This window comes from Protopterus annectens, chromosome 15.part0 (genome assembly GCF_019279795.1).
Source record: "Protopterus annectens isolate FY-2018-M chromosome 15.part0, PAN1.0, whole genome shotgun sequence".
Classification (NCBI taxonomy): Eukaryota; Metazoa; Chordata; order Ceratodontiformes; family Protopteridae; genus Protopterus; species Protopterus annectens.
Genome location: NC_056749.1, coordinates 47,774,203 through 47,797,332, shown reverse-complemented (window position 1 = coordinate 47,797,332; position 23,130 = coordinate 47,774,203). Strand labels below are relative to the sequence as shown.

Below are 23,130 nucleotides of genomic sequence, written 5' to 3'. Positions count from 1 at the left end.
TCACACAGATTTCTTTTCAAAAATCCTACTGCAGACCCTGAGGTAATTTCTCAAGGGCCTAAAGGTATTAAAATAACCTTTCCTAAGAATCCCAGCCCCCTCACATTCCCGAGCACTAGACAGATGGGGTAAAAAAGGATACACCTCTGCTACTCTTGCTATCAGAGCACTAAATTGCCAGTTCCATATGCTAAAATTTCAGCAACATACCATGGAACTCCTTTAACAAAAAGTGTCTTCTTTTTGTGCTTGTGCAGAATCTAGAGAATTACAAGAGTTGATGCATTCTGCAAGTCAAGTAACTAAGCACACTTGACACTGTGGTTTTGATGCCCTAGAAGCTTCTTGCAGGGCAGCAGTCACCAGTTCTGTCCTTAGAAGGCATGCATGGCTTAAGGAACAGCCCTTGCCAAGACCATGTTAAATCTAAATTGTTGGATGCACCCTTGCACAAAGGCAACTTATTGGCACTAAGGCAGAGGAGGTCTTAAAAAAAGATGGAAGAAAAAGCTAAATCTATGCAGACATTTAAGGATTTATCACAGGTCCAGCCACCCAGGTTCAGTAGGCATGCCCCTCCAAGCACTGGTCCTTTCCTGCTCCCAGCAGGTCAGTTCAGCCCAGAGCCCCCCCCCCCCCCCCCCAGGACAGCAGGTAATGCAGAGATCAAAACAGTGGAATTCCTCCACTTCAAAAACAGGGAGTTCTAAGCCACTTCTCTTGCCAAGAGCTCCCAATGACTCTCCTCCACCACCCACTCCCTCTGCCCAGCTGCCCAGCTTCACTGTACCCCTAGGAGGAAAACTGTCCTTTCACGCAAGCATCTGGGCCACCATTACCAGCGACAGCTGGGTCCTCAACATAGTGTCCCATGGATACAGATTTTCTTTCCACACACTTCCAACCCCAAAAGGATTCCCAGATCTACCTCCAAACCAGTGTGTAGAGGCACAAAAGCAAGTTCTTCCCTGTTCTCTGAGGGCAACAGAGCACGTTCCTGCAGAACAGAAAGGCCAAGGTTTCTGCTCCAGAATATTTCTGCTACCCAGAAAAGAGGGCACTTGGGGCCCCATCCTCGATCTATCCATTCTAAACAACTTCTTGGTGATACCAAAAATTCAAAATGCTCACCCTCCAGCAACTGCTACCCATGTTCTCCAAAGATGCTTGACTAGCCACCCTAGACCTAAAAGAGGCCTACCTCCACATTCCTATCAAGAAATCATGCAGGAAATACTTGCATTTCAGGGCAGGATCTCTGCGCTTTCAGTTCTCTGCACTTCCCTTTGGCTTATCTACTGCCCCCAGAGTTTTCACAAAATGTCTGACTATGGTCATTGTCTTTTGCAGACAAAGGAATATCCAAATTTACCCATATTTAGAAGACTGCCTAATTCAGGCAGACATTCAGGAAAAGTTGCTCAAGCACCTGGCATTTGTGAAGTCCCTACTGACCTCCCTAGGGTACACTGTCAACGAAAAGAAATCCAAACTAGTACCCACCCAAAGGATTATATTCCTGGGAGCAAGCCTAGACACAGCATCCCAGATAACATTCTTTACACCAGAAAAGCAACTTACCTGACAGCCTACTTCTCTCTACTAGCCGCCAGACCCCATTTATCTGCAAGGAAAATCCTGCATGCTCTGGGATTCATGGCATCTTGCATTCTACTCATTCCATATGCCAGACTGCATATGAGGAAACGTCAGTGGTACCTAAAAATCCTTTAGTGTCAACACTCTCAAGACCTGGAAACTGGAAACTCTTACACCCATAATACCTTGCCTCAGGAAAGATTTTCTGTGGTGGGCAGCAGCGTGGGCAGCAGCATGCTCCTACAACAAGGGACTACCTTTCTCACCACCCCCGTCACCCAGACCCTCACCACAGATGCATCAGACTGTGCCTGGGGTGCACACCTGGACGGCAGGTGCATACAGGGCCAATGGGAGCCCACAGCAAATCCATCTGCACATCAACCAAAAAGAGATGTTAGCTGTCCAGCACACATTGACAGCTTTCAGCCCCCTTCTCTCCCCAGGGGCTCTCCTGATCAAAACAGACACCACCACTGTGATGTGATGTATCAACAAACAGGGAGGGACTCACTCATACCCTCTATGCAGGCTGGCCATGACTCTTTGGCACACAGCCTCTGCCGTGGAACTGCACCTGTTAACACAATTCCTGCCAGGTCCTCTAAACTCTCTGGGAGATCACTTAAGCAGAAATCTTCTGGACCCACACGAGTGGCAGCTAGACAAAAGAGCCTTCACCCTAATAACTCAGAAATGGGGCACCCCGAAGGTCGACCTCTTTGCCTCCCACACCAACCATCAGCTCAGCAAGTTCTGCACCAGGGGGCATCGCTGCAAAGTGGATGCCCTGTCCTTCCCCTGGGTCAATCTATCGGTGTATGCCTTTCCTCCACTACCTCTCATTACTAGGGTACTGCTAAAAATAAGGGAGGAAAAAACAAGGACAATTCTTTTTATTGCTTCAGACTAGCCTCACCAGCACTGGTACCCACTGCTGAGCAGCCTGTCCTCACTGCCACTGTGGCATCTCACTCAGACCCCAACCCTCCTGACCCAGAGGGAAGGAGAATTGATGCATCTCCAATTGCAAATCCTCAGTTTGGCAGCTTGGCTTATTCCCTAACCATAAAACACTGGTTTAATAAGCACTTTCGGTAAAGCAAATACTTCACCTTCATCAGACAAAGAACCATCAATTAACTGTGTTTAAATACATTTCATAAAAGAATTAAGTAAATTAGATTATTACTTAATTATAATTCATTGCATCATTTCCAAAAAAAGCAAGACTATTTACAAACACGGCACAACATCAGAAAGTTTTGTGATGCCAAACGTCACTGTTGTGAATTGTATAACAAATGCTAAACACAAAGTAAAGGTACTAATCACAATAAAAAATCATTAAAAAATCATTTGAACATAAATAAAATGAATGAAAAACCTTTTTTAAAACAGCAGCACCAGAACGGCTAAACTACGCTAGTAAGCACCAAAAAAAGCTAATATCAAGTTTAAATCTCACAAACTTAATGAATTCTCAAGCTATAATTAAATCTTAGGAATAGCTTTATCATCAACAGGCAATTTACCTTGCTTAGTGAAAAGCTATTACTGTTAATAGTTAATAAACATTAATAATTAATAACATAAACATTAAGTGTGCCAACACAAGCTCGATTTTATTTCATGTCATCTCTTCAAAGCTAACCATTTGAGGATACACTTAATAGACAGATGTTCGTTGAGACCTGGATATGCACATGCTGTGGTTCTTATTTGCCACATTAATTCATCAGTCTCCAGTAAGAGCTGCCAAGGACCCCCTCTTGGGTCATTTTGCCTTTGATGTAAAATGACAAATTTAAAATTATGATCTATATGTTCGGAAATATGTTTTGCCAAAGCGTTATTCATATCTTTTTTGCTAATAGCATAACAGTGCTCATAAATACATTGTTTTATTTTTCTTTCTGTTTTGCCTATATAAAAGGCTTTGCACTGATCACATAATGCGGCATAAACAACTCCCTTGCTCTCTCAGTGGTATCTCTTATTAATTTTATAAAGCTTATCATTAATAAGTACTTCTTTTGTTACTAAAATTAATCTGCATTGTGGACAAGAACCACATTTGAACATGCCATAAGATCTAGTGGTTTGTGATCTCGTCTTCTTTTCCAACAATGCTTTAAGGTTGAAATTCCTTCTATACGTAAGTTTAGGATTGCTCCGAATTTTAATATGCCAACATCTTCTCCCATCACTGTAGTGGACAACAATTCAGGTCCAGCTAGTATACAATCTGTCGGGAGAGGTTTGCCTAATAATGGGGTAACAATGCAAGAAAGTGTTTCCCTCCATGGCCAGTTTTCTTCATAACAATTTTTTTTCTTGATAACAATTTTTTTGTTCCTGGAAACCAAGTGGACAGTCAACAGCATAATGAACCTATGGTGAGTGCTTTATCTACTACTATCAATGACTCTGATTATAAACTTTATAGATGCAGGAAACTGCAACTTGAAGTTGCATATTTGCAAGAATGCATAGAGAAGAAAATAATACCTAAAGGTTTACGTCAATGGCGTTACCCGATGGGACTTGTGGAAAACTCCCTTTTCCATCGTGAATTACTGGCATTGTTCGATAGACAAGGTATAGAGTTTTTGGGGGCCTTGATTAACTTTTATAAAGTTGAAATTGGTGACTTGAAGGCTGACTTGGAGATATTAGAACATCTTATCAAAAATCATAACGAATTTCCAAGATACAAGTACGAATATGCTCGTATTTTTACAAGCATAGAGGCGACTATGACCAAGTTGCTAACAACTAAAAAGAAAAAGATAACGCGAGATATATCTGACTATGCTAATAATAAAGCCTATCCTAGACCCCCTGTTTACCACCCTGGGACTTTAAATGCCCCTAATTATCCTACTGGGTCTGATGATGATAATAGACTTGAATCACGGGACAATTTTTCTAATGGTGACTCTGGTTCTGATGAGCCACAAACACAACCATTGAGGCGTAGTGAACGGCTTAATAATAATAATAATGCCTCCAGGAATAACAATACAGCTCATAACAATAACCAGTATGGTGGGTTAAATAATAACAATAATAATAACATTGATGGGGCAGTCACTTTCAATCAACAGGGTTTTCACAGAAATTCCAATGGGACACAGAACAGCCGCCAGTCCAACAAGAAACAACCTGCATCACGAAACAGGAGAAGGCAGCGGAGGAGGTAGTGAATGAATTTGGGCAAAATTTTTACCCTTCAATACATAAAAGTACTGAAGGAGATTTTAACATTTATAATTTTACGGAACTGAATATTACACAGGAATGGGTTGACTTCTTTTCCAAGGGTTTATCCTTTGTTCCCAACAAGAAAATGGACTTAGTCAAAACTATTATTGACTTAAAATTATTTGTTCGCAAGTTAAATCTAGACGTTTTAATAGGTGATAGTACATCTCTAGTTAGTTCTAGAAGGGTTTCTAGTGTTTTTCATCCAGTGTTACATCCCAGTCTTGGCCTATTTGAAAGAATGTGTGAAATGGACTTAAGAGAGATGCATGAAGTTAATAATAACCATTTTAACAGCTATTGGAATATTAAACCATCTGAATATGAAATCATCCAACTTTTGAACGCATGTAATATCCGTGCAATGAAACCAGATAAGGGTGGGGGGCTGGTACTTATGGATCATGAAATGTATGTTGACTGTATGACAAAACATCTTAATACAGATTTTATATGAAAGTTTCGGTTAATGAGCTTAATATAGCTTATAAAAAGATTAAAAATATTTTAGAAGATCTTTTCCTGGAAGCGTACATTGATTTAGATCTGTATCAATACCTAATAATGTTAGCACCTAAGGTACCAGCATTTTTTGGCACTCCTAAACTACACAAGTCAATTAATAATCCACCCTTTAGACCAATAGTTGACGGGCGAGGATCAGTGACGTACGCATGCGCTAAACACGTGGATAATTTATTAAAGCCTCTTATTGAATCTGAATTACATATTTGTAGGGACTCATGTTTTTTTTTGTACAATATTAATAGCCTAGAATATCAGACTGAAGCATGCTTCTTGACAATAGACGTGAATGACCTCTATACTGTCATACCCCAAAATCTAGGGATTGAATGGATTAGGGAGTTTTTGGTTTCCAGGGACGTTCCAGATAACACTATATACTTAACTGAAACACTGTTAGAGTTGGGGCTATCAAATAATTTTATGGCTTTTGAGGGTGACTTATATCTACAAAAATCCGGTGTGGCCATGGGCTCCCTATGTGGGGGTAGCTTTGCTAATGCCATCATGGCTCACTGGGAAATTACTTTACTTTTTCCTCACCCTCTGTTCCAAGAGCATGTCACCTGGTACACTAGGTACCAGGATGACATGTTTCTTATTTGGAAAGGACCAAAAACCCTAGTCCCTGTTTTCATAGCAAGTATTACTAAGTTGACTGATTTTTCTGGAATTTACTTATAACTTGGATGAAAACTGCATCAATTTTCTCGACATTCTTCTTGTTAAAGATTAGTAAGATTTACAGGAAACCTACATATTCTAATGTTTTCTTACATTACAGTAGTTGCCACCCTTTCCATCAGAAGAAAGCAGTCGTTAAGGGACAGATGGTCAGGGCGGCAAGGATGACTACTGAGTTCATTGATTTTGAAAAAGAATGTGAGAACTTAGTAAATATGTTTATCAATAGAGGTTTTCCTGTAAACCTTGTGATTAACACTAGGAATGGAGTTATATCTAAACGTCATTCCGGACATTTTAAACCCCTATTGTGTGGGCAAACGGCAAATATTGCAAACACTACATTACTAGCTGGCCAATATGAGGATGCCCGGTCATCTACTAAGAATAACATTTACAAGACTAGCTTCTTGTGTACTTTCTCCGTAGATTATCAAATAATTAGACGTATTATGAATAAAAATTGGAGAATTATTACTGAGGACCCCAACCCTTCATAATAAGTTAGGGTCGCAACCTAAAATTACGTATAGAAGGAATTTCAACCTTAAAGCATTGTTGGAAAAGAAGGCGAGATCACAAACCACTAGATCTTATGTGGTTCTTGTCCACAATGCAGATTAATTTTAGTAACAAAAGAAGTACTTATTAATGATCAGCTTTATAAAATTAATAAGAGATACCATTGTGAGAGCAAGGGAGTTGTTTATGCCGCATTATGTGATCAGTGCAAAGCCTTTTATATAGGCAAAACGGAAAGAAAAATAAAACACCGTATTTATGAGCACTGTTATGCTATTAGCAAAAAAGATATGAATAACGCTTTGGCAAAACATATTTCCGAACATATAGATCATAATTTTAAATTTGTCATTTTACATCAAAGGCAAAATGACCCAAGAGGGGGTCCTTGGCAACTCTTACTGGAGATTGATGAATTAATGTGGCAAATAAGAACCACAGCATGTGCGTATCCAGGTCTTAACGAACATCTGTCTATTAAGTGTATCCTCAAATGGTTAGCTTTGAAGAGATGACATGAAATAAAATCAAGCTTGTGTTGGCATATTTAATGTTTATGTTATTAATAATTATTAATGTTTATTAACTATTAATAGTAATAGCTTTTCACTAAGCAAGGTAAATTGCCTGTTGATGATAAAGCTATTCCTAAGATTTAATTATAGCTTAAGAATTCATTAAGTTTGTGAGATTTAAACTTGATATTAGCTTTTTTTGGTGCTTACTAGCGTAGTTTAGCCGTTCTGGTGCTGCTGTTTTAAAAAAGGTTTTTTATTCATTTTATTTATGTTCAAATGATTTTTTAATGATTTTTTATTGTGATTAGTACTTTTACTTTGTGTTTAGCATTTGTTATACAATTCACAACAGTGACGTTTGGCATCACAAAACTTTTTGATGTTGTGCCGTGTTTGTAAATAGTCTTGCTTTTTTTGGAAGTGATGCAATGAATTAAAATTGAGTAATAATCTAATTTACTTAATTATTTTATGAAATGTATTTAAACACAGTTAATTGATGGTTCTTTGTCTGATGAAGGTGAAGTATTTGCTTTATCGAAAGCGCTTATTAAACCAGTGTTTTATAGTTGCCGGCTCCTATTGTTTTTTTCTCGCTTTTGTTTAAAAGTTTGTTTGCGGGTTATTTGTGGTGTTATTCCCTAACCACTGATCAATCTGCCAACTTCAGTAAACAGGTTCTAGATGTTATATGTGAGACCAGATGCCCTAGCACTAGAAAGTCTTATGCTGAGAAATGGAAAAGGTTCTGCACCTGGATTCAGGCTAAGGGAGCCAGTACGGCACAGTCCTCCCTCCCTCTTATCTTGGATTACCTAGCTGACCTGCTACACAGTGGTGTCCTTTTTTTCCTCTATTAAAACTCATGCCTATGCTATCTCTGCTCATTTCCCCACTGAGCAGCCCCTTTTCTCACACCCTCTGATCAAACAATTCCTAAGAGGGGCTAGCAACTTGAGGCCACCCAGAAGAGCACCTACCCCAGCTTGGGACCTTCACTTTGTGTTGGAAAAGCTCACCCTGCCCCCCTTCGAACCAGCATCTTCAGCAGAGTTGAAATACCTCTCCTGGAAGACCGCTTTTCTTCTGGCCGTCACTTCAGCCAGAAGGGTCTCTGAGCTACAAGCCCTCATGGCTGTGGAGCCCTTCATCATCTTCCATGCTGACAGATTTTCCCTCAGGACTTAACCCATCCTTCATGCCCAAAGTGGTGTCCAGTGTAGCTCTCAACCAATCCATTCATTTGCCCACTTTTTTCCCTAACCCACAGAACAAGGGGGAAAGGATCCTGCACACTCTAGATGTGCACAGAGACAGCTCAGATTCTATCTAGACAGGGCTAAATCATTCAGAAAGTCTGATCAGTTGCTGGTTAGCTTTGCTGTAGGGGCATAGGGCAAAGCCATTTCCAAACAATTTCTAAATGGATAGCACACTGCATCCATTTCTTTTACAAGCAGCATGGAAAGCCTCTCCCTAAGGGGGTCAGGACTCACTCCACCAGAGCAACCTCCACCTCTGCAGCTTTCCTCAGAGGAGTCCCCACCAGGGACATCCTGGAGGCTGCCACCTGGACATCTGTTCACACTTTCACCAAACATTGCCACCTACCTATCTTCTCCAAATCTAGGGCAGGCTTTGCCACTGCAGTCTTGCAGGGCATCCTAGCCAGCCCCTAGTCTCCTTGACTGCCTCCACCCTTTTCCTCAGCTTTGGGAATCAACCCAAATGTGAGGACTGCAACAGTGAAACACACAGAACATAGTACAGTTGTGTACATTTACCATAAATGTAGATGTTCGAGTGTATTCACTGTTGCAGTCCTGGTTTCCGTCCCTCCATCCCCCTCCTCTCTCTCTCCTTACAAGGGACATTTTGGTATTTACTTTCTAGTGGTGGGGTTCTTCCACCATGACCTGGCTCCCACTTGGGGGCTTCTGAAAGTTAGGGCAAGAAAAACTGATGTTATGGTGTTGGCTGCCTTACTCTATATTACTGACGACCTGACGTCAGTCCTGAAGCGACGGCAACTGACGCAGAAATACTAAACCTCTGGTATTTGGGCCAGCCGAGGGCTACCCTGGCAGGGGTAACCCAAATGTGATGACTGCAACAGTGAATACACTCAAACATCTACATTTATGGTAAGTGTACACAACTGTACTTTCTAAAGGCTTAAACTTTGCCTGTGATATAAATAGGACCTGCTGGAGAGATGTATGTATCCTAGAGACTACCCCATATGTAGAACAGGCTCCCCATCCATGTGAAGCAGAGTTCCTCCCTAGCCCAATTCAAGTGCATATTGGACAGTTGGATGGAAATCAGAAATTCATCCCTGGTTTAGCAGTTATGTCTCTAATGGACATAGGCAACCTGTAAATGGTTCATCTCCCAAGCCCATGCTTACATTTATCAAGGGTATTAGAACTTGTCAGAGATTTAGGATGCATGGCTAGGTTTAAAAAGGCCCTTGTGGTCTTTAGCGTAGTAAACACCTGTGAATCTATGTGAACAAGTTATATGCGGAAGATGTCACAAAAGCTGTTAGGAAAATAATAATTTTGTGTCTTTCTGAATAAGCTTAAGTCACTTCCAGGCAGATTTCTTAATAAGAGTTTACATTAGAGGCACTGCAACTAAGGACTGGATCGGGAAAAGCAAAATCACTTGGCCCTGGTGGCTTGCCTATGTTTATTCAGCTGACTGCCCCCCCCCCAATCCTGGTAAGACACTTAAGTGCTGTCATCTTGAAATCTGGTAAATACCTTCTTTTAGTTTGATAACACCCATTATCTATTTTCTATCTTGATTAAAGTTTTCACTACCCTCTTTGTTAAATGATTGCCCAGAATACTTCCCCTGTTGATTGACTTAAACTGTACGGGATTCGTACCTGCCAGGACCACTTGTGATAATTTGATAAAAGCTTGCTTATTGATAGAAAACATCACTATAAAGAAATGAGCTGATGCTGAAAAAGCATTTGACAAGGATGAGCAGGCAGTGTATTTTTCAGATATTGTATATGAAATTTCATGAGAGATTTGCTAAATTACTTTAGTCACTATGTCAAGGTACCCTTGCCTGAGTATAGTTGGAGATTAAACTTTCTTAGGTGCTAAATTTAGTAAGCCACAAGACTAGGCCTGCTCTCTCCACTTTTGTGTCATCCTTATTTTGATCCCTTAGCAAGAATATTAAGGCAAATCCTAGTTAATGGAGACCAGAAAAATTAAAGTTAGCAGTCATGCACGGTTATGTTGCACTGGGCACTTATTTTGATTGTGTTTATGGATACTGAAAAATGACTTAGGAATATGCAGATGTTAATAGTTCTAGTTCATGCAGGTGTTAATAATTCTAGTTCATGCAGATGTTAATAATTCTAGTTCATGCAGATGTTAATAATTCTAGTTCATGCTGAAGTGCATTGTCCTCGTTACTATTTTCATTAAAAGGAAAATGTATAGGTTTGTATTCACAAATCATTTTATATTCAGTATTTCTTAATGTATGTCAACCATGTTATATTCAGGATTTCTTAATGTCTGTGAACTAGTGCCTTGACCATAAATATTAGTCAATGCTTCATATGTAGTTATTTCTTGGATGGCTGCATAATTATATCTCACACCTGTATCAATTTTTTTTTTTTTTTTTAATTTATTTTATTTAAGGTAGCAGTGACCTATTGTTTTGTCTTATGAGATTTAACTCCTGAACGTCATTTGTTGTGCATTGAATTTGACATTTAGAACTGAAGTTTGCAGCTGCAATCCTGCTTCATGAAGTTTTTCACTGTCTTACAATATATTAATTTAATGTTAATTCATTATTGGATAGTGTAGACAAAGTTGTGTGCTCTTTATCCTTTTGGCATTTTATTTTCCTTTGAATGTTAACTTGTTGCTTTATTTCTCATAGCACAGGTGCAGCAGTGATTAATGGCTCTCAGAACCCATCATCATCATCACCATCTGTCAACGATGTGTCCTCCATGTCCACAGATCCGACATTGGCCTCTGACACAGACAGCAGTCTAGAGACATCAGCTGGACCACTGGGTTGTTGCAGATGACTATTGGCCTCCTTTGGTTCTGTTGTTCATGCCCGATGGAGCAGCCTGTAGACAACCTTTTCAGCAAAGAAAGCTGTTCATTTTTCCAGAGCTAATTTTACAGACTTTCCAGTTAGGACTTTTTCATTTAATTTCGAATGCTGCTGTAAAGTCTGAAATGCTTTATAATGTTGTGGAAGTTCCTTCAGTTTGTAATTTATGCAGCTGTTCTGCTGCTTATTTTATTTTTAACTTTTTTCCAGGACTGGAGCCGTTTGTTTCTGTACTTGTAAGTAATACACTTATCTTGGATAAGTTAGTAGTATGTTTTGCAGTTTATAAAAAGAAAGAAACTGCCAACACCAAATATGCAACTGGTGTTTCCTTTAAAAGGAATATGTATTCCAGTGGATAGTCTGGTACACTAAACTGAAATATGAAGTGCTCTTTTTGTATGTTGCTTAATTGTGGCTTTTTGTTTATATTGCTACATTAAGCTGTTTCCCACTTCCAGCAGTCACTGCAGTAGTCTAAATGAGACTGCACGGTTTAGGAACTGCAGTTTCATAAGAGGTGGTGCCAACACTATCTTGGATGGAACTTGAGACAGTCCAATCTTGCTTAACTGAACTTTGTGTAGCAGCAGAGTAGTATATACCAACAAAGTGTGTGAACTCTTGAGTACTGAACTTTCTCCATTTGCTAAGCCTTGTTAGTAGACTGGAAACAAGTTTGTATAGAGCATTCCTTTAAACTTAGTTCCATTGTTAAAATATTTTACAGTACCCTAAGAAATGTGGTTAGGAACTGATGTCCCCACAGTACCGGATGTCATGAAATAGATGATGCATCAAACCAGGAGGTCACGTCTGTTTACCAAAACTGCTGAGTCAGTATGCCTGCATGCAACTCTTCTTAATTTAAAAAAAAATACAACTTGCACTAAAACATGCGAAGTAATCGGCCTTTCTTGAAAGTGGCAAGTTGCTTAAATTGACTAGCAGTGCAGATTTTTTTCTTTTGCACTTATGTCCACTGCCTGCCAAGCCAGATTCAGCCCTGTCATGATTGATTGGCCTATTTTGATCCCCTTTGGGGGTGAGTGTCAGTCAGAGGAACCAGCCAGGCAGCTGTCACTGGTTTTCCTTGTGTGGCCGTAGCCTTCCTCATCAGTAGCGTGACATATATACTTGCCTAGGCAAGGCTTACTGTGCTTTCACTGGTTTCTTCATTGCTTGAGACATTAGTCTGTGGTTGCCTGGGTCACAATCAGTGTGTCACTCCTCTTTCCCAAGGAATTTAGTCTGGCAATGTAAGTTTTTGAATGAAAATGATGTAGTAAACCCCATGTGTGCTACATCTTGTAAACCACGGTTTGATTCCTATTCGTTACTTTTGTACTGCAGAGTTGATCAGAGCTTCATCTTTCCTGGAGAGCTGCTTTACATGACTGTGTGCATCTGGTGTATGATTAGTGTCACATTTAAGCACAGTTTGTTTGCTGCATGTCCTTCATCCCACAAGCCAGCTATTTGCAAATGTTAAGTTTTTCCCATAACCATGTGCAAAGTCCATGGTTCAACTATTTTCCTGTTCTTGTCTGCATCCTAGTCTGCAGTCTCAACACACCATTTTGGCTTTCTTTGACATTTATTTCCTTTTACAATTCTCATAGCAAGTGATGCCTCACGTGACCCATGGCACTAGGTTCTGTTACTGAACATTATTCACCAAAATAGTGGCCATCATAGTCAACACTGGCATGAAGCTTGGCACTCATAACTAAGTGGTATGGTGGTACTGGGTATTCTTGAAACAGAAGGTGTACTAAACACTTGTTTTGGCCTTTGTTTCTTGCTGGAAAAAATTGACCTTAAATTCATTTTGAAGAGTTTGTACCCAACAACAGTCAGGCAGTGAAAAAAAATCTGCTGGAAACATCTTCAGAAATGCAGAAGAAAAAGCTGTAACCCTAGATATTTTCATTCTAAATCACTGGAGAGAGGATCATGACAAAATTAAGTTGCTCTGTTGTGGGGGACAGACATTGTAGGAAGAGACAGCTTTAGCAGGAAAAAAATTGCGTCTGTGAAAGCCCCAGTGACCTTTTGGGGCAGAGCAGTTTGGGTAATAACACTGACCTTTTGATGACCCATCTGGACAATAGTTGTCCATGAATTTACAATAATGGAAATGAGACCGTATGATGTGTTATGTTAGCAGTTCTGTCATGTTATGCCATTTAGCTGTGAGCGATTTGTGAGTCTAACATTATTTAAGACCAATCCAGTGAATTGTAGAAATGAATTCTCCAGGGAAACCTTCATTCTTCAGTCTTACAGAATCAGTCGATTAATTCATTGTCCATATCTACACATAATATGGAAGATTTCTAATTGCAAGTTAATAGCAAATTTGGAGGTTTTTTATATCATTTGAACAGTTCAGGAGTTTAACTGTCATTAGAGAAGTAATTTCTATATAGTAAATGGAGCGCAGATGCTTATTGATGAGCTCTGTATAGTAAATGGAGCGCAGATGCTTACTGATGAGCTCTGTATAGTAAATGCAGTGCAGATGCTTACTGATGAGCTCTGTATAGTAAATGCAGTGCAGATGCTTACTGATGAGCTCTGTATAGTAAATGAAGTGCAGATGCTTACTGATCAGCTCTGTGTGCATACCTGTCAACTGTCCATATTCTCTCAGAGTTGCCAGATTTGTCATCCATTTTTCATAACATTGGTCACTAAAAACAGACATTTGAGTTTTCATACTTCATGCCCTTCAAGAATCGAGTGCTAATGCAAAACCTATTATTCTAGCAAGTTTCTCCAAGTCCATAAGAGCAGTATTTAAAATGTGTCCCTGATTTTGGGAATTTGACCTTGCCGTTATCTTTATCTCTGTCTAGATTTCTTGTAGTTAGAGGTTGAGAGGTATGTCTACATGTAACTGCTACAAAAATGATCAGTTTTCAACTGTTGGCAGACTGTTTGTTTTTTTTTTTTTTTTTTTTTTTTTTTTAGAACTGCTCTGTTTATTTTACCTGGCTCAGTAGTATTTTAAAACCCCAAATTAATTTTACATTTTGAGGATTGAGATAGGAGTACTTTTAGTTCATTGAGATACTACACTTCTCTGTAAACTGTATTGCTTTTTTTTTTTATTTTGTTTTGTTTTTATTCTTAATCTGGAAAGTAGTTTGGAACATTGGGCTATGCATTCTGAATAAAAAAAAGTGGCAGACTGCACTGCTTTAACATTTTTGGCAAAAAAAAAAATCACATGTGAAAAGCAATATCACTTTTACAATGGACCAGCATTTTTTCCTCGGAGCTGTACCTCGCAAGGACACAAGCAACATCAACAGGAGTGGGAGAGTCTGTCAGTAACTTATGAATCTTATTTTGGTCCATTTCATCCTGGTGTAAGTTAACAATGTAGTTGCATGGTTCAGTTCCCAGTTCAGTTCTGTTTTTATTTCTTACATTTGTAGTACGCGTTTCTTGCATTTTCCAACCTTAAAATAGTTTTGTTGTATTCCAGGCTTATGTTTTTTTTTCTTTCACAAATATAGTTCTCCCTCCTGTTTTTACATTTTCCCTGTACTGCAGGCCATTGTGTTAATGATTTACATTTTCAAACCTTGTTAAAACAGTTTGTTATAAAGATTGGCATTTAATGTTGTATGTTTTTGTCCTGATGATAACTTGATTTGTGATACTTGCAGCTGTCAGTTAAAGTCATAATAAGTGAAAAAGTATGCTGAAGAAACATGCATTTCAGCTGGAATGGTATCTGTGGAAGAATGAAAGGCTGACAAAGTGTAAGCAGAGGACCAAAAAGTAGGTGTTTGCCCAAGTCCCTTCCCCTCATGTGTGCCATCACCTTTATTAGAGGAGTCGAAGACTTCCGTTACTTAACTAAAGCATCCGAGTGTCTTGACTGTTGTGATGTACCTTTGGTGTCGCACATTCTGCTGAACTTAAAAAGAGCATCTAATTCTTTGCTGTGGAGTACTTTTTTCATAACATGTAGCTTATGTGTCTGTCTGGGAATGCAGTGTTGATAGAATTTTGTTCTGGCTTCGATACTGAAACTTGGAGAGTGACATTTATTTTTATGTATGTAGATATGAAGAAGTATCACCTTGATGTCCTGATCAGAGGTGAAGTAAGATTTTTGTATGACAATAGAGGTTTAATTTTCTGCGATGTAATTATTCCTTATAGGAAAACGTGAATTACTGCTTAACTGGCTTTTTTTTAGTACTGTTGACTTTATGGTTTTAGTTGAAGCAGTGTATCATCGTATATCATTGCCTACCTAAATTAAGCAGTGTATCATCTTATATCATTGCCTGCCTAAATTATCTGCTTTAATAGAGGTAGCCAGGAAAACATCATTGAGAAGAAGCTGGATTTCTAGTTGTAGTGTTAATCTTGCATTCAGGTATACTGTTTATTGTAGCCATTTGCAGTTTGTTGCCTCCAGCATCTTTTTTACATAATTAGCAACTATTTATTCAGCAGAAAGTTGGGCATCTTGTTGCTCACCATCATTTAACATGCATTCATTCATTTACAAAAGCACATTACTTAGGTCTCTAAGAGTAAAAAAAATAGCTAACCAAATTATTTTTCGGAGTAATGTATAGCTCATCAGTTGTAGAGATAATAACTTATAAGAGCAGACTTTCTGCCTAGGAAATTGACGTCATTTGTGGACATGACAGTTTTGAGATGCACATTTTGAAATTGATTTTGCATTGATAAATATCACTTTTAACACGCACAAAATGTCATTATATTGATTTAGACAGCTACTTTCTCTATGAACATATTTAGTTGAGTTTTAGTATGTACAAAAGGGTATGCAACAGCAAAAGTGAAAAATTTAAATTACTAAGCTATGCTGGCACATCAGCAGTGAGTGTCTAGGGCAGCTGTAGGAAAACTGACTGAAACTGTGTCTGGAATCAGGGGGTTTAAAATGTTGAAATGTATGTATATAGACCTTTTTTAATTTAATATTGCAGTATTTGACCACCTTAGTGGTAGTAGGTCACTAGTTATTTCTTTATGGGAATAAACTGTGGTGCTCTGAATAGGAGAAAATTCTGGAAACGGTATGTAAACTGGGTTTAGCAAAAGATGAATTGTAACTTGAGTGTTTCCTGTAATTTTATTCTAAATTCAAAACTGCAGTTTAATTACAGTTCTTAGTTAAGTGCTCTTAATATATTGAGGGTAATGTCTTTATTGACTTTTTTCTGCATCAGTCATTGTCTGTAACTCATTGATGCCGTATGTTTTCCATGACCTTTGCATTTAGGTAGCTTTGCTTTGGCATATGCTTTACCGTTCACAGACGATTTGTAAAGTTTTGAAGTAGGCCGTTATGAACTACCTCGCACAAAAATGTGTAATTTCTTGACATTAAAGCTGCCGTCACTACTCGTAGAGGCTGAATGTGAAAAGATGGCACATGTTTATTTTAAGTGCCCTGCAATGACAGTCGTTTTGTTGTTGAGGGCATTTTTAATATCTTTTTGTCTGTATAATATATATTCCATCTAGAAAGATGTTATGTATACTTTTATGTGCAATAATTTTAGCAGATTGTAACTTTTGTGGTTGGTGAAGATATTTTTTTGAGGTACTTATAATTTGATACTGTTAAATTGATTTGTTAAGCAGTCGTTTCTGCCCATCTTGTGTGGTTTAACTAATGTAACAGACTTTATCATCGCACATTTTTGAAGGTTCTTAAATTTGATGTCTTACATACCACAGATCTTTGACAAAACTTGCTTTCTACTTAAGATCACATAGTAGTGTACTTTTGTAATGGAAGTTCTTTTCTTCCTTTAAATAAAGAGCACTGCTCTGGCATGGTTTTCATCTACTGTTTTAAAATGAAGTATTAAAAATTCTGGCCATCTGTTGTAACTGGTTTCTTCAGCAAAGATGTGTCTTTTACTGAAGTTTCCATAAATATTTATGTATTGTGTATGGTTATACATTTTTTAATTGGTGAGGTAGTGTGCCTCTTGTGCAAATTGTTGATTTAATTTTGGGTATGTCAAGCTGCCACAGCTCCATTTATCATGCGCTTTTGGAATATGTACATTATTATCCACAACTATCATCAATAGCAGAAAAGTCCTGCAAATAAACCATAAACATTTTACCTTTTGTGATCTGTTTTTCTTTGTCTTGAGCTTCTTTTCTATGAATTTGTAAAATGCGATGTTGATAATTTGAAATTCTTCGCTGTGAATATGGTCTAATGGCATTCTGTCATTGTCTGTTTTTATATTTGAAATCTTTAAGGTTCTTTACATGTTACCTGTTGAAATGTATATTTTCTTTCAATAGAAAATATTCTAGTGATTTGAGCACCTTATTCATTTTTTTAAAGTTTCCATAAATTACATGTTGTGTCCTCGTTATATATTTATTTACCAGGAAATTCCAACTGGACATGGGTCCTTTGTCAGCGGAGGCCCGGGGCGAAAAGCTCCACAAATATAAATGAGCAAACATACATGAGTGATTGAGTTTACAGTAAAGAACATGACATACAATAAAAACAGAGCAATAGGTACTTGTAACAATAATAAAGAATCAATAATAAACACGAGTAACTAGTAGATGTAAACTTAGCAGACTATTTCCTTCAAGTTTTGGATAGTTGTGCACCATTTTTAGTTAGATGAGTTTGTTTACCACTTCTTGTCATTAATTTTTTCAAAGAAACTGGAGTGTCATTATGCTGAGGTAGTGGAGATGAACAGGAGTCGAGCATAGAAGCTTTTGCAGTACACATTGCATTAGCTTGGTGGCAGAAAGACAAGCCTATCTAGTCTGCATATTAAGGGCATTAACATTGTATATTATCTTTGTCCTTACCTTCACCATTAACATTTTTCTACCAGTCCCATGCTCTGTTGTATACTTTGGATTCCTGTTCCACAACCAGTTCCAGTAATCCTTTCAAAGGATTCCATAAATCAATCCCTTTCTCTGTGTCTCTCTGTCTGTCTGTCTCTTTCTCTCTCTGTGTGAAGTAGTTTTCAAATATTTAGGGAGCAGCTAGCCACCACAGTCTGCTGTTTCTTCCACACGTGTACTTTCTGCTCAAAATGATTAACATTAAATCGTTGTTCCTAAATTATGCTAGTAGATCTGGATTACATTTTCCCCATTGAAAAACATATTTTATATAAAAGTTTCAGAAAAAAAAGGTGAACTCTTCAGGAGGGAAATCTGAAGTAACACTTTGCACAGAATCTTGTGCTTGAGGAGAAATCCCTGAATACAAATACTCTCCCAACATTTTCTATTCTTCTGACTGGGAATCTGTGCTAGAATGTGAATATTTGTAGTTGGTAAAGAAGCAGCAGAAAGTAATCCCTTAGCAAATCCCAGCAAGTCTTAACAAGAGAAATCATTTTTTGTTTACTTTTTCATGAGGACTCCATGGGCAAAGACGGACTCATAGCAGGAGCACTATCCCAGGAGTCGGGTACTCTAGCCAGGATACATGGTAAACTTTCACCTGCTTCTTCCAAGACTGACAACAGTGGTTCCCCCTTGTCTGGAGGGGGCAACCTTATAGCTGCAGAGGGAATGTTTTAACTTGTGGCCCTTACTGGCTTCTTTAGGAGCTGCACCTGGAGGTGGGGTTCATAGACATTGATGAGTGGTCTGAGGAACCAAGTCAGACAATAATCCATTACATCTGAGTGATGCCTCCAGGTGCATCTGCAGTAAAATCCTTCTTATGCCTGTAGGCATCAAATATTGCTTGTTCATGTTTGCATCAGTAATTTCAAAACCATGCTATGTACATGGTTTTAAACAATTTCATCTTCAAGCTTACACAATGGCAAACTCAATTGCAGGTAAAGAAATATTAACTGTTTTTGTGTTATGAATTTATATAGATATAATTTTCACATTTTTCTAAATATCTCAACAACTACGTAACAAACAGAACTCCTTAGCCTCATATGAAACCTCTCAGCTAGATGAATAAAATGCTGTTTGACAGTGTGTGTGTAATTTGAGTGGTTGCTGAGATATTGTATATTGTTTACAAAATAATACAAACTTAATAGTTACTGTAATAAAAAAAGCAGGTCTGTTTAGGGGGAAAACTTTTAATAGAACAAAATCAAACATGAAAAGTATGTTAAAAAATGGTAAGTGCTTTCGCAGGAAATACTGCTTCTTCAGACCATAGTCAAATTAATCAAACATTCAGAATAAATACAGCCAAATAGTCAATACAATAGTATACTCATTTAAGACAAAACAGTCTCTTATGCTTTAATTTGGGTCGTAAAGAGACAGTATAATTTAAACGATAGTCTTTATAAGCTTGTAAGTGCAATATCCAATGCAGTTTCCCTACCTTCTGCAATATTACTAATATTGCCCAATTGTCTTCCTAGGGTAATAACCTCCATGGCTTTAAACTTATCTTAAAAGCACCTTACCTTTGTGTGAGAGGAGTGCCGGTCTCTCGGACATATTCTAGTAATATTGGGTCTATTTGTGGTGTTATAGAGAAGAGCTGGCATGTTCTTATGTTTGACCATTCTTTGGATGGGGCATTAGGGAGTAGACCATCTTTTAGGTTTAGGAATAGGAAGTCTGTCAAACGTATTTTGTAACAACCAAGGACAAGAGCCACAGCCCTTGGAGTTTGGCACTTTTCCATGTAGTGCATGCAATTTTTATTACCTTATAAACAGTAGTAGTACTACATCCCATCCAAGAGGGAGTACCACTTTAAGGCTCTTGCCTTACTCAGCATCTTGTTTATCTAGCTCAGTGTCAGGTCTGTGGTAAGTTTTATGTGGGGAAGGCAGAACGGTGCTCTAAAGATAGAATTAGAGAGCATGTTCGAGATATTAGACAAGCAAACAATATGAATTCACAGACATGTTTTGGAGATGGGGACCACCATTGTTTTAAGTTTAAAGCCGTGGAGGTTATTAGCCTAGGAAGACAGTTGGGTGATATTAGTAATATTACAGAAGGTAGGGAACTGCATTGGATATTGCACTTACAAGCTTATAAAGACTATGGTTTAAATGGTAGGTTCTCTTTAAGACCCAAATGAAAACAGAAGAGACTGTTTTGTCTTAAATGAGTGTATCGCTTTTATTGGCTATTTGGCTGTATTTATTCTGAGTGTTTGATTATTTTGACTATGGTCAAAGAAGTGTTACTGTGAAAGTGCTTACCTTTTTTAATATACTGTCTGATGTAAATCTTTATTCATTCCTTACTGATAGGACTTCGGTTCCATCCTCGGAACTGACACAGCCATTTCCAAGCTTGCGCCAGCCAAAAACTCTCAGCTAAGACCTACCCATAATGCCCCTCTTAGTCTCTTCAGATCTCGTTTGCCGCATTCCTCATCAGACATGTCAAGCCTTCTCTCTCAAAGCTAAGTGTAAAATTTGTGTGTTTTTGTGTAGTTTCTCTCAAAACGTTACCCTTTGTAGTCAAGTCTCGCTAATTTCTCCTCTCTCCTGTAAACTTCTACTTCCTACCCTCTACCTTTGGTAGTTACCCTTATACCATTGTTGGTACTGTCCCTCTCTCCTGCCTTTGGTAGACCTTCCTTTTACCACTTGTGGTATTTCTAGGTACCATTGTTGGTACTCTTCTCTTTCCTTGTGTGTGTGTGTGTGTGTGTGTGTATATATATATGTATATATGTATATATATATATATATATATATATATATATATATATATATATAATATATATATATATATATATATATATATATATATATATATATATACAAAAAAAAGTTCTCTTTTCACTTGTTTCTTTTCTTGATAGTTTTTTGTCAGCATACATTATGTCAGAAAAAGCTAAATTGGGGTTTAAGCAGTGCAGTAAGTGTGGGCGTAAGATGCCCAACTCAGACGGTCACGCTCGGTGCATTTATTGTTTGGGCGTAGACCATATAAATGCTTCTTGTGACATCTGCTCTAGTTTCAGTAATCGCACTTGCCAAGCGCAAAAACAAACTGATTCTGAAAGGTTTATTGAAAACGCCTTTTTCGGAGGCTGTCTGGGACAGAGGACTCACCACCTCCTATGACCAAAAAGCACAAAGAGAAACAGAGTCACTGGGTTCCTACATGTCCGTCCTTTACAGAACCAAGTCGACAAGAGTTTCTCCAGTGCCTTTGGCGCAGACAACCTCGGCACCAGGTTCAGTGTCTTCTTCCTCGGTGCCGTCTCTGATGTTGACTCCTGTTACGGTTCCAGCTTTGGCACCATCATCTTCGGTGCCATCCTTTGTTTTGACACCGGCTTTGACAACCATACCCACTTCGGCACCATCTCCGGCCATGGTGCCGATAGCTTATTCGGCTCCACAGACTATGACCCCATTGGTTCCAAAGGTTGAACACCTTCCAAAAACCAGATATTCTCCAACTTAGACCCCTTTTTAGGGCACAAATTTAGCCCCTTTCTTGAAAGACCAGACTCTCCTTCAGCAGCCTCCTATAGATCCACCAGGAACCTTTCAGAACAAGATGTAGTGCAGTTGTGGACCAGCTTCTGGCAGCTAGGGGATCGCCCACCCCAGCTAGACCTTCCATCCTCTTTGGAATGGAAACCTTCACAGTGTACTCACCAGTATATCCTCCTCCGGCCTCCCCCAGGTTCTGGAGATCTTGGTACCGATGTCCACCCCGGTGCATACTGTCTGCTCCGACTGCGGAGTTTCCCCAGTCGGCACCGACTACCCATGGTGCATCAGCTTCATTGGAACCAGTGCACTCTGAGCAGTGTTTGGGCTGTCGGCACCATGGTTCCCAGTTTGGCGCCTATTTTTTCACTGGCACTTTCTGTGTCCACAGCTCCACCGACCGCTACCAGTCCTCTTTGAGCTCCTCACCTGGAGGCGGGGCTCCTCAGAGTGGGGTATGACCCTGGTTCCGAGGTTATACTCTTCGGTTGCAGGCTCCCATCCTTCCTCTGGAGGGCCTGTTTTCCAGGTGATGGATAGGGTCCTTGCCTCCACAGGCTCTGTCAGCACCAATGGCATCGACAACAGAACCCTCCTCTAGCATGCAGCTGTCCCAACCCCCTACTCTAGGATCCTGGGCACGGGAGTTGCAAGACCTTCCCTTTTAAGGGAACTCTTTCTCCAGAGTCCTCCTCAGAAGGTCCCACTGGGGAGCCGCCCCGGAAGAAACAGTGCAAGAGGAAGCACCTTGATTCCCTTAAGGAATCCATCACTGAGGACACCGATTGCAATGAGGGAGAAGGGTCCCCACGGTCTCCCCTAGAAGATGTCTCATTTGGAGACATTCTCAGAATCCTCAAGCAGAGGGGAGACGAAGTCCTCTAACCCATCTTCATAGGAATCTGTGTTCTTGCAGGCCTTACGTGTCCGGCTATCTACTTCCTGGGTAACCCCACCTGCGGATGAGCTTGTAAAGCTGATCGTGCAGCATGCATGGAAGGCTCCGGACAACTTAGAACCTGTCCCCCAGAGGCCGGGCAAAATTTTATCCACCCCCTGAAGACTAGCCCAGTTGGTTCAAGCAGTTGACAGTTGATTCCATCGTTGTGGCGGCGGCCACCAAGAGGGAACTGGCAGAAGATGGTTCCACTGTTCATCCCCCGAACAGGGAATCTCAGGCCATGGACAGATTGGGGAAGAGTACGTACACTTCAGCAACCTTTGCTGTTTGGTTGCTGAACTATCTGGCACACTTCACTCGCCTCCAAAGAGACCTAATTTCTGAAATGTATATCTCTTTGATGGGGGTACTGCCTGATGAGGTGCGTGACACTGTTGCCTTGCAGATATCTACCTTAGAATCTGTCTCGAACTCCTTGATGCGATTGATATCTCACACCACCGAGGGATGGATGCATTTGTGTGATTTCGCAGACCCC

General features: G+C 39.4%; 1 long non-coding RNA gene across 1 annotated transcript in view; it reads left to right on the top strand.

Annotated features, from left to right (window-relative positions):
- The window catches only part of LOC122789997, a 114,570-nt gene extending 97,202 nt beyond the window's left edge, over window positions 1-17,368 (top strand). The window contains exon 2 of the long non-coding RNA XR_006362903.1: window positions 11,043-17,368. This is a non-coding gene — a long non-coding RNA (uncharacterized LOC122789997). The remainder of the gene's footprint in view (window positions 1-11,042) is intronic.
- The last annotated feature ends 5,762 nt before the right edge of the window (window positions 17,369-23,130 follow it).